The following is a 10,014-nucleotide window of genomic DNA, read 5'->3' on the forward strand; positions in this document are numbered from 1 at the left end:
ATTCAATTTTTACTCCACTTTTTCCCCCATATTTGCTATACTTTTTACTACCTCCGCTTCAGTACTTAACACAAGCCCACGTGATTTTATGTCAGCTTAAAAGCAAATATTTTTCCTTTCATAAAAATTGTATAACTGGGAGGTAGTGTAGTGTAAAATTTATGTTAGGTTGGCAATAAAATAGCAATAAAAATCACAAAGGCTTATAGTGACCGGGAGTATTAATTGTTTCGGTGTCCACACAGAATGGAGCATAGAAACTTTTATGTTATAATTTGGAAGGTTTATGTGCTATAATACAATTGCAGGTATCTTTGTGCAGTTATGCTTCAAATAGATGAAGTTCAATAAAGGCAAGTTCTTAGAGTTACTTAAATTCAAGTGATATGCTAGAGCTATTGGTGTTTTTTTGTTAAAGACTTTATTTTTATTTCGTGTAATTCTTAATTCACTAAGACTTCGCATTTGTTGTAAATAAAATTAACGTTTAATGTTAATTAAACGAACAATTAATAACCTTTCAAGAACAATTGGATAAAATATGTAGGCAGTCTACATATGTAGTTTCTCCTACGGTCTTAATATATAATTCAAATTTATTATTCTGTTGAAGCTCTTTGAGCCAATGCACTTGAGCACTTTTACTCTTTCTTAACTAAAGATATTTTCAAAATCCCTATTTACGCCTTGACTGGGTTATTGTTTATCACTTCATCAGAGTATGCAATAGTTGAGCTCAGACTTGCATACCTCCCCGAGGAGCCTGTAACCATTCTGTGATTTGATAACGCGGTTTTGGTTAGTCTGTCAGATTTCGCAAATAATTTCAAGGCTCTATCCTTTATATGTTTTTAATGGGATCACTCTTCAGGTCCCTGAGGATGTCATTCGTTCTAATGCATCATGGTACTTTGAAAAGTCTTCTCAGAGCCTGACTTTGTGCAATTTCTAGCTGGCGAATAGTAGTATTTGAAGCTTTGCTAAACGCTACCCAACCATGTAGAAGTGATGGACGAATTATTTGGTTATATATCAGCTTCCTGTTCTTAGCATTCAGATTTTCATTTCTGAATAGCGGTTGGAGGTGATGAAGAATTTTGGCACAACTAGTTCTTTTCAGTTGAACATGTTTAAGCTATGTGAATCGTTTGTCGAGCGTGATACCGAGATATTTAACGCTATCATCCCAGTTTATTACCATATCGCCCACTCTCACTCTCGACGGAGTCAGTCTCCACTTACGCTTTATAAACAGATTAGTTTTTTCATGATTGATTTTTATTTTCCATTTCTGAAAATACTCCAGAATGAGGTTTATATGCTCTTGAAGTGTGTTGGTTCTGTTGAGAGCACATTTATCTGAGTATAGCATGCACGTATCGTCAGCATATAACGCCAGAGCCGACCTAACATTGGAATATCAGATGTATAAATGTTGTAGAGAGGAAGGCAATTGATAGTTTATATCAATTTACCATTGATATAAACTAAAAATAAACCTATTCACTTTTAAATTTCATACTTTTTGCGCTTTAAATTAATAAAAAATTATATTTAAAAAAATATAATAACATTTATTAACTTTGCTGCATATTGTAAAGCGGAATATGCCTATTATAAAACTAATTGATTTTTATCTTTTACAAGAAAAATTTTGTATACAATCATGATAATAAAATTTTGTCTTACAACTAAGGATTTTATACAATAACTTCAATAAAACTATGTTGTCTTGAGAATATAAATGATAAATATATATTCCAAGTCAAGAATGCCATCAGCACCTTGTAACGAATTTCAATTTTCATAGTATTCAGGGTTGTGTCCTGATCCAACTTCTGCGATTCACATAACTTCAAATATGTCCTAGAAAAAAAAATATCCTTTTATACAACTCATAATTGGAATTTGGAATTCACGAACATTATTTCAGATTTACTTACGCATAAACACACATCAATGAACTAACCATCGATTGAAAGTCACTAAAAGATGATATTTGGTGCCAAGTTTTCTAAGCAATACGAATGACTTATGATATTTCACTTTATTCAAATATCACAATATCAGTCTAAATTAAGGGTTCACAGCTGGTCGCTATAGTAAAAAAAATGCTGAATTAAATATGACTTAATAAAAATTTAATATTTTTAATAAAATACCCAAGTTTACCGCTTCACCTTCGCTCTGTTTTGTCTTTAGACGATTTACTTGCGGTAGTGCCATTAAAAGAGCAAGTGATGTCAAATACTAATACCAGGTTTACCTAGATATAAATATATTAATTTCAAAAAAAAAATATATATATAAATATAAGGCATAATTTAATAACTTGGAAATAATATAACATCCTAAAACCTATACCTGCTTTAGATTATCCAAGACAGCTTGACTGTATAAATAGTCATATTACAAAAAGCGCACGTAATATTAACTTACTCTGTTCGATTTACTGAGGTAAAGTCCAATATATTGCTTAATATATATACGTATATATATAATGTGTATACATACATGTATTATTTGTACATATAATTATCATGTGTGATATTTGACAGCTTTAGTTTGCTGTCAGTTTTAAAATCGAAGCTGTTCTTAGTAACATATTAAATCTTTTATAGATTATATATCTTACAATAACAAATATATTTCTATGCATTAGGCTGAATCTATTAGGCTGAATTGAAAAAAATATTTGTTTCCAATTCTAATAATAAGCAAAAATTGCCTCTTGGATAAAGAAGTAGAATACAAAATCACAAAAAAAAAATCATTAATATCTGCAGTCCCTGCATCGTGTTAGAAAGAACTGACTAAATCGAACGTTTTTGACGAATTTTTAAAACTATTACAATTTATTCCCTAGAAGTGCTATAGTTTATTTCATTTTGTTGAAAGTACCAAAAATGTATATATTGTATATATTCAATGATATAACATTTAAGAGACCGCGTAACTAGGTCGCATAATGACTAATATTGAGTCTTTCCTTGCCTGATGCCATGTCTTGTAATGTCACATCCAATTTCCAATCTAACAAATGATAAAGCTTGTCATGAAATGTGATGTTTCTTTCTTATTAATGTATTGCTGCAAACGCTTCTCAGCATTAATGTATCAAGATTCTATATTATTGGATATAAGCAATTACTACAGAAGTTTTAATACTATATGTGGTTGTATGGAAGATGACCGACTATTAGGGTCTAGTCTTCCAGATAATGGAAGTAAATAACTATAAATATTTGTACTCACTCTTATAACATAGATAAATCGGTAATTGTGGCTGCTTTTTCGTCGTCAGTGACTGAAGGTATAAAATAGGTCAATGTTTTATTTTCCGAGTCCACAGCCACTGACAATATCAATTAGATACGTCTGTGTATTCTATCGCCGAAGATTTCGACGACGTTTCTCTGTATTACCCAGCAGCTTTCTGACTTTTTTTTTCTTCTTTTTTCCGTTAGCGCCCTTTCGATTTCTTTTCTTTAATTTTTTTCTTAACTTATTTGGCCTTTTGAAATAAGGGAAGGGCATAAGCGTTTCCCTTACCTGCTGCGGACGTAGCTGTAAGTAATAAAGTAAGTAATTTGAAAAAAATAAAAATGGTAATACATAAAATGACATAAATAAAAAAAAATTTTCGACAATTCAGTAAGGGAAATATATTGAGTTAATTTCGAGAATCAGAAATTTACGTACTCCCTCTAGTTTTGCAATGCGGCGTATTGTTTCCTTATTTTCTGCAGTTGGTAAGCGTCCCAAACAGGCTAGAGCTCGCTCACATGAATCCTTGTTATACTTGTGGTCATTCCTTATACGTTCCAGGATGCTGGATTTGCTATTTAAACTTGATAGGTCATTTTCCGAAGCATCATCTGAGCTAGATTCTCCCGATTCATAGTACATTCTCCTTCAAACGAAAATAAATCCAAATTTAGTGAATTAACTATAAAGCTGTTACAACACTATTAGTTTGCAATCGCAAGGCACCCAAAAATGCTGAACTTAAAGAATCTTATATTTATTGAAGAATTCTTTTTGAAAAATAAAATGTTACTTTATAATTTATATCACCCAAATTACGAAAACCATGAACTCAAAAAAAAAAAATGATTTTGAAAATTTTGTTTTCGATTCATTTAATTTTTTGAACCAAAATGGGCTGCTGGGTTAAAAATAATTTTTTTAACAAGTAATTATAACTATTAATAAACTATTTCGAAATCTTTTAAGATGACTTTGTTTAAATAATAATGTGGAAAATGGCAGTAGAACCTTAAGATTATGGCAACTAGAATCTTCAATTGGGAAGTTTTTTTTAGTGATTGGAAAAATTTCTTACAAATTTTTGTAGTTTGGAAAGGCAACTCATTTCCTTAATTACCATGAGAAATGCTAAATGTTTTTTGGCAGCTACATTTGAGCGGACAATCCTTTGGAATTGTTAATTCATATAAGTTGATACGTAGACGATACTAGAAATTGTATGTTAACCTGACGCAAATAATATCAATACTCATTTAATTATTTGTAAAAAAAAATAAAAAAAATTTTGCTTGAATCTAGATACCAATTTCGTTATGTCAGCTACTTTGCTCATATCCCTTAAGAATAGTTGTTTTGAAATTTGGAAATAACTCGCGACATTGTGCATAATAGGTCATATGCATATCAAAAATAATTTTCATAAGACGTTCATATTAAGTTCTTAGTATTAAGAGACGTTGATTCTCTAAGCGCATGTTTAGACTTTGACTATTGAATTTGTGAAACTCAATGGGACTTATAATTGTTTCCACATTTGCTTGGTTACTACCTAGTCTGTCAATTATCATAACCTTAATTCTAATCACTTCAGTTTCTAGGCTCCAATGTTGATTGAGAAACAGAAGTTTTCTCATCATAATGTAAAGGTCTTCTTGCTTGATTCCCAGTAAGCCATATTCATCGGTACAAGTGATATTTTTCATTTTATCGCATTAATTAAAATGTTCTACCTGAACTTTTAGAACCAAACCTCGCCAAGAACTAAGTGAGAATACACAGACTTTTATCCATCTTTTTTTTAACCCATTTCGGACCACCGTGTTGTACACCAAACGGATAGTTCTGAATATTTTTTATATTCAAAGAATATTTTATATTATTTAGATAAAAAGAAAGTGACAGTAATCTTTCACATAAATATTAAGCTTTTCTCATTTACTTAAACTTGTTTTATTTTACTATTTCCTTTAGAAATTTCACCATAAAATTTTAAGTTTGAAATTATTTGGTTCTTGTTGGGTTAAAAATATTTGATAAGTGTTTAAAGAGGTTGTCATAAAAACTTTGAACTATATAAAAGGGGGTTAATTGATATAACAGGTCTCATAAAAATTGCTGATGAATAATTTAGTGATCTGATATGCAAACTTCTACTATGAAGCTGGCATAGGAAATACTTTGTGCATTGTAACTGTCGTTTTCTTCATATCATAAATTACCTTATTTGATACACTGGGATACATGAAAATTGTCCATAATCTATTATCAACAAATAGAAAGTTATCGCAGACGATCATAGATAAAAATTTTGGTATCAGGTGTATTGTCTTGCAGATAAGTCCATTTAACCATATCTAACATAGTCTTATAATTGTTAATAAAATTGCTTTCTGAACCATAGTATGTATAATTCTTTTAATAAATTGTCTTAAGTACAAAGAATATAGCCATTAACGTCATAAAAATATATGCATTGCGGCAAATACGTTTTAAACTTGCGCTTAAATTTATTAAAGGAATATTAAAATTTTAATGTGTGCTTCAGAGGATTTTAGGTGTTAAAACTAAATTTTTGACATTATCATTAAAACGGTTCTGGCATAAAGTTAGTGTTCTCTTATACTCCGGAACACTTATCGTACCCTGAAACTAAAAATATGGCACAAAAACTCACCAGTTGCAATTACAACTCATTAACTCGTACAAAATTGTTTCTGTGACATAAATATGCAAGGACTTAATCGCAAATAAAAACAAAATGGAACAATTTGCTAAAGCAGAGGAAAGTGGGCCAAAAATAATGTACAAATTTCATTTGGAAGCTTCTCATTCAGGCACACGTACGAAAACTAAGACGCAAAGATTATGCCGGACACTACACACGTACGGCAAACGAGCGGGACGTTGATCCTTAAGCAGGCTCATGCCCACACATATCGCATAGGAGAGCATAGTTGCATGCAGCAACTAAATTGCTTAAATGATTCGTTTAATATTTAAAAAGGATTTCATACAATTTGGCATTTATGAAACAGTAGCTACTAATTAGAATTTCGTTCAGACCGAACTATGAAGCCGTGCTGGCTTGCTCTCCTATGTTTATTCATAGACGTATATATGGCACACACTTCTTGAATAATATTTGCGTGTGGATATGTGTGCATATCCCTACAGTGGAAGTGTACATTTAACGCTTGCATGTGTGTGTGTAAGGATAAACATTAGCATATAAAGTGTGCTAATAAGGCTGTGTTTATTTATCCGAATTAAATTGAATTCATTACAGCGCAGACTTCATTAATGTTTAGTTTTGCTTAGGGTTCGCTTACAAATTAAAGTGTACTCAGATCATTTTTGTATATTTTGTTATTAATTGAATTTCTTGGTGATTGGATTTGAAGCTAATATTAACAAAAGTTCATTCAGTTCAAATTTCATTGCATGTTAATAAGTGCAAAATTGATTAAAATGTTGGACTCAACTTGAGGTTAATGTATGCTTCAGAAAAATGTTTACATAAAAATTGTCAATGTGCAGGAGACGTTAAGGAATATATTTAGTAATCGATTAACGCGGGATTTTAATTAATCTCTCTTTGACTTTAGCTTAATTTAATTTATGTGGTTGTGTTGAGAAGAAGAACCACCTCCAGTTAAGTGTATTACAAAACAATATTTAATCATGGAAGTGTATGAGGATACAATTAGAAAATTTAACCCACATGTGCTAAAAAAATATATGAATCTTATTTAACGGAAGATTTTGGTTCATTATGTTGTGTATGTTTTATACAAAAAATTTAACTGAACTTGTGTATTGTAGGCAACTAGATTTTGAGAGATATGAACATGCCATATTCATATTGTATTACCGACTTAAAGTTTTGACTAACATATTCTTTATTCAAAAATAAGGAATATATTTATTTACTTAACCATTCATTTCAATTATTTATTGTATATTGAAAATCATTTATGTCTGAAGAACGTTTTCATAATATTATAAGTGTACTCCACTTTGACGATGCTGAAAGTCGCGGATGTATAAAAATCTTACTTCTATTCATAATATGTAGAAACATAGGAAAATATCACTTCAAACATTTTACAACTTCACGATTGATTACCAGGTTAGTTGCTTATAAAAAACGAGCTTAGAACGAGCTTGTATTTGGAACTGTAACTAGCCGTGACGTCATTTTATTCTAAAGTTCTCCTATATAGTTCAATATTTGCTTTCAATGAATTCGCAATTTCAGTTTTATATATCGGACATAAAAGTTATTGTACAATTTTGCTAAGTAGACGCACAACATAACAGAAATCTGAAGCATTCTCTCAAAAAGTTGTCTTATTATAATTTAATAAAAGCAAACACCTTTTTCGACCAAGTACCAAGTAAAATGCATATGGATTATTTTTCCGGTTTTAATTATTTCAAAGTCAGAAGATGAACGAAATTGAAGATAACTACAACTTTTAATTACTAGACCCTTCTTTGGGTAATAGGCACATGCAGAAACGATCGAAAATAAAATTTTGTGCGAAGTAACTGACTTATTTTCCAGAGGTTTGTTACATCTTTATACAATACTATAACAAATAAACCAGATAAAAAACGTGGATATGCATATATTAAAAATCTGAAAGTGACAATAATTATACCTAATAATATCTGCACCAAATTTATATAAATTTAAACCAATTATTTGTATTAAGCATGACATAAACTGATATTTCAATTTGATATATTTTACTGTAATATAGGTGTAAAGAATATATGCAACATTTGGACCAACACAAAACAAGGGTTAACGACTGTTAACCAATTAGCTCGTACATGCGCTACAAGATTTTTTTATCGAATTACTAGTATCTTGTAAACATATTCTCGTTATCTCAGTTTCATCTTAGATAATAAACACTGAATTTCTCAACACACGACATAATTATTAATAAACTCAAAAACAAAGTCAGTATATATATCAAATTTTAATACTAAGACCAAATATCAGATTAAGATCCTGAAGCTCAAATTTAATTTTATTTATAGAATTTTGAATTCTTCGAAATTATTTCAACATAAACTCAATCTTTAATTTTTTTTTTTTAAATTTTAATTTTTTATTTCTTCACATTTTCTTTTATCTGAAAATATCTCTTTAAATAATATTTATAAAGCAGTTCGAGCCATTAATCTATACCGTTTCGCTACTACAAATCGTGCTTATTACGCGATATTCATCTTTACGGCCTATTAATTTTCAATCAAGTAATTTTAATGTCTGATACTTGAGCAATAACCACAATAAAGTTGTAGCAAACAACTTGATTTATTGAAAATTAAGTGGTTTTATTTGCACACACAGAAGAGGATTTATTTATGAAGGATAATTTCTTCTCTCTGCCTTTCGGTAATGTGCAGTTTATATTCTGCAGGCATTAAGTAAAAATTAATTTCTTTCCTCTTACAAAATAATTTTTGAAGTTGTTAATAATAAGAATTACCAATAAATATTGAAATAAATTTTTACATTTACGTTACTTTTTTTAAAAATTTTATTTTAAAATAACACAACACACTGCCCTTTTAATTGTGCTGAAAAAAATATATATCCAGCTTATATAGACTGACCGAACTAGTACAAGTAGAACAATTAGTTTAATCACATCGGTTTGTGTATCAATCCTTAGTCTTTGGAGTTATCGTAAAATATATTGTCCATAAGTTTATGTGAGTTCTGCAGATAAAATCGACAAATTGTTGAAATTAGTGATTCTTATCCCATAAATAAAAAGATATCGAAATGATTTAGTAAATATGAGCGAAATAAAATAAAATTTGTATATAAAAAATTGTTAAATTACATTTTATTACAATAACATAAGGTATGGGGATGCCATATCTTCGGACCGTATTTAATCAGGAAAATATATTGTTTATATCAAATATCTAATTCTGTTTATTTAAAGTTAAGTTTGTCAGTCCGTTAAAAGGTTTGTCTTTTTCGTTAAAGATGGTCACCTCCATGTAACCTTAGGTCTGCCATGTCTTCTGCTGCTCTGCGGGTTTTAATCCAGAGTGGCGTGGCATATTTCGTCATGTGGTTTTCTTAGTATACTTTCGTGTTCTAATTTGTATGTTGATGTTTTCTTGGCTTGCAAGTTGTAACAGATCATTGTTTGAGATAATCTTTGTGTACCAGATGCGCAGAATATTTCAAAAGCATATATTAGTAAAATTCTGTAGCTTTTGCGCTATTTTGGAGTTAACCAGGCAGATCTTAGATCCATTCAATTGTATAGACTTCACACACGCATTGTGAACATGTATTTTCATTTGTGGTGAGAGTTTTTTTGACTTCCTAGATTTCCAAAATAGGGTGGCATTTTGTGTTTTGCTATCAACATCGCTTGCTGTACCGCCTTCGGTTGTAATACTACTACCATGGTAAAAAAAAGTTGCTTACGTGTCCGATAGCCTTCTTTTTAAGTGCGAAGGACGGAGTTTGCACACTCGCAACTGAACATGTTTTTCTTTTATTTATGTTAACTAGCTAATTTTGACTTGCAAATGTTCCCGCTTTGACGCTAGTAAGACAATATTATCGGATTAGTCAAGATCTCCTAGATGTGGGTTAACTCTATCCATCTTATGGGGATGCCACAAGAACTTAAGTAAACAGATTAAAACTGATCCGTATTGTTGGAATGTTTGTTTACAATAAAGGTACTCAGCAAATTC

At 30.3% G+C, this 10,014-nt stretch overlaps 1 long non-coding RNA gene across 2 annotated transcripts; it reads right to left on the reverse strand.

Annotated features, from left to right (window-relative positions):
* Positions 1 to 1,593: 1,593 nt before the first annotated feature.
* On the reverse strand, positions 1,594 to 4,087 carry LOC119681629. 2 transcript variants are annotated; one of them, XR_005252526.1, is made up of 5 exons: positions 3,703 to 4,087; positions 3,256 to 3,567; positions 2,163 to 2,266; positions 1,924 to 2,097; positions 1,594 to 1,866 (listed from the first exon to the last, which is right to left on the reverse strand). It is a non-coding gene; the product is annotated as an uncharacterized LOC119681629 (long non-coding RNA). The 2 variants fall into 2 exon arrangements; XR_005252525.1 differs by having other exon boundaries at positions 1,595 to 1,866; positions 1,944 to 2,097.
* Positions 4,088 to 10,014: the final 5,927 nt, after the last annotated feature.

Source organism: Teleopsis dalmanni, chromosome 2, assembly GCF_002237135.1.
Source record: "Teleopsis dalmanni isolate 2A chromosome 2, ASM223713v2, whole genome shotgun sequence".
NCBI classification, from domain to species: Eukaryota; Metazoa; Arthropoda; class Insecta; order Diptera; family Diopsidae; genus Teleopsis; species Teleopsis dalmanni.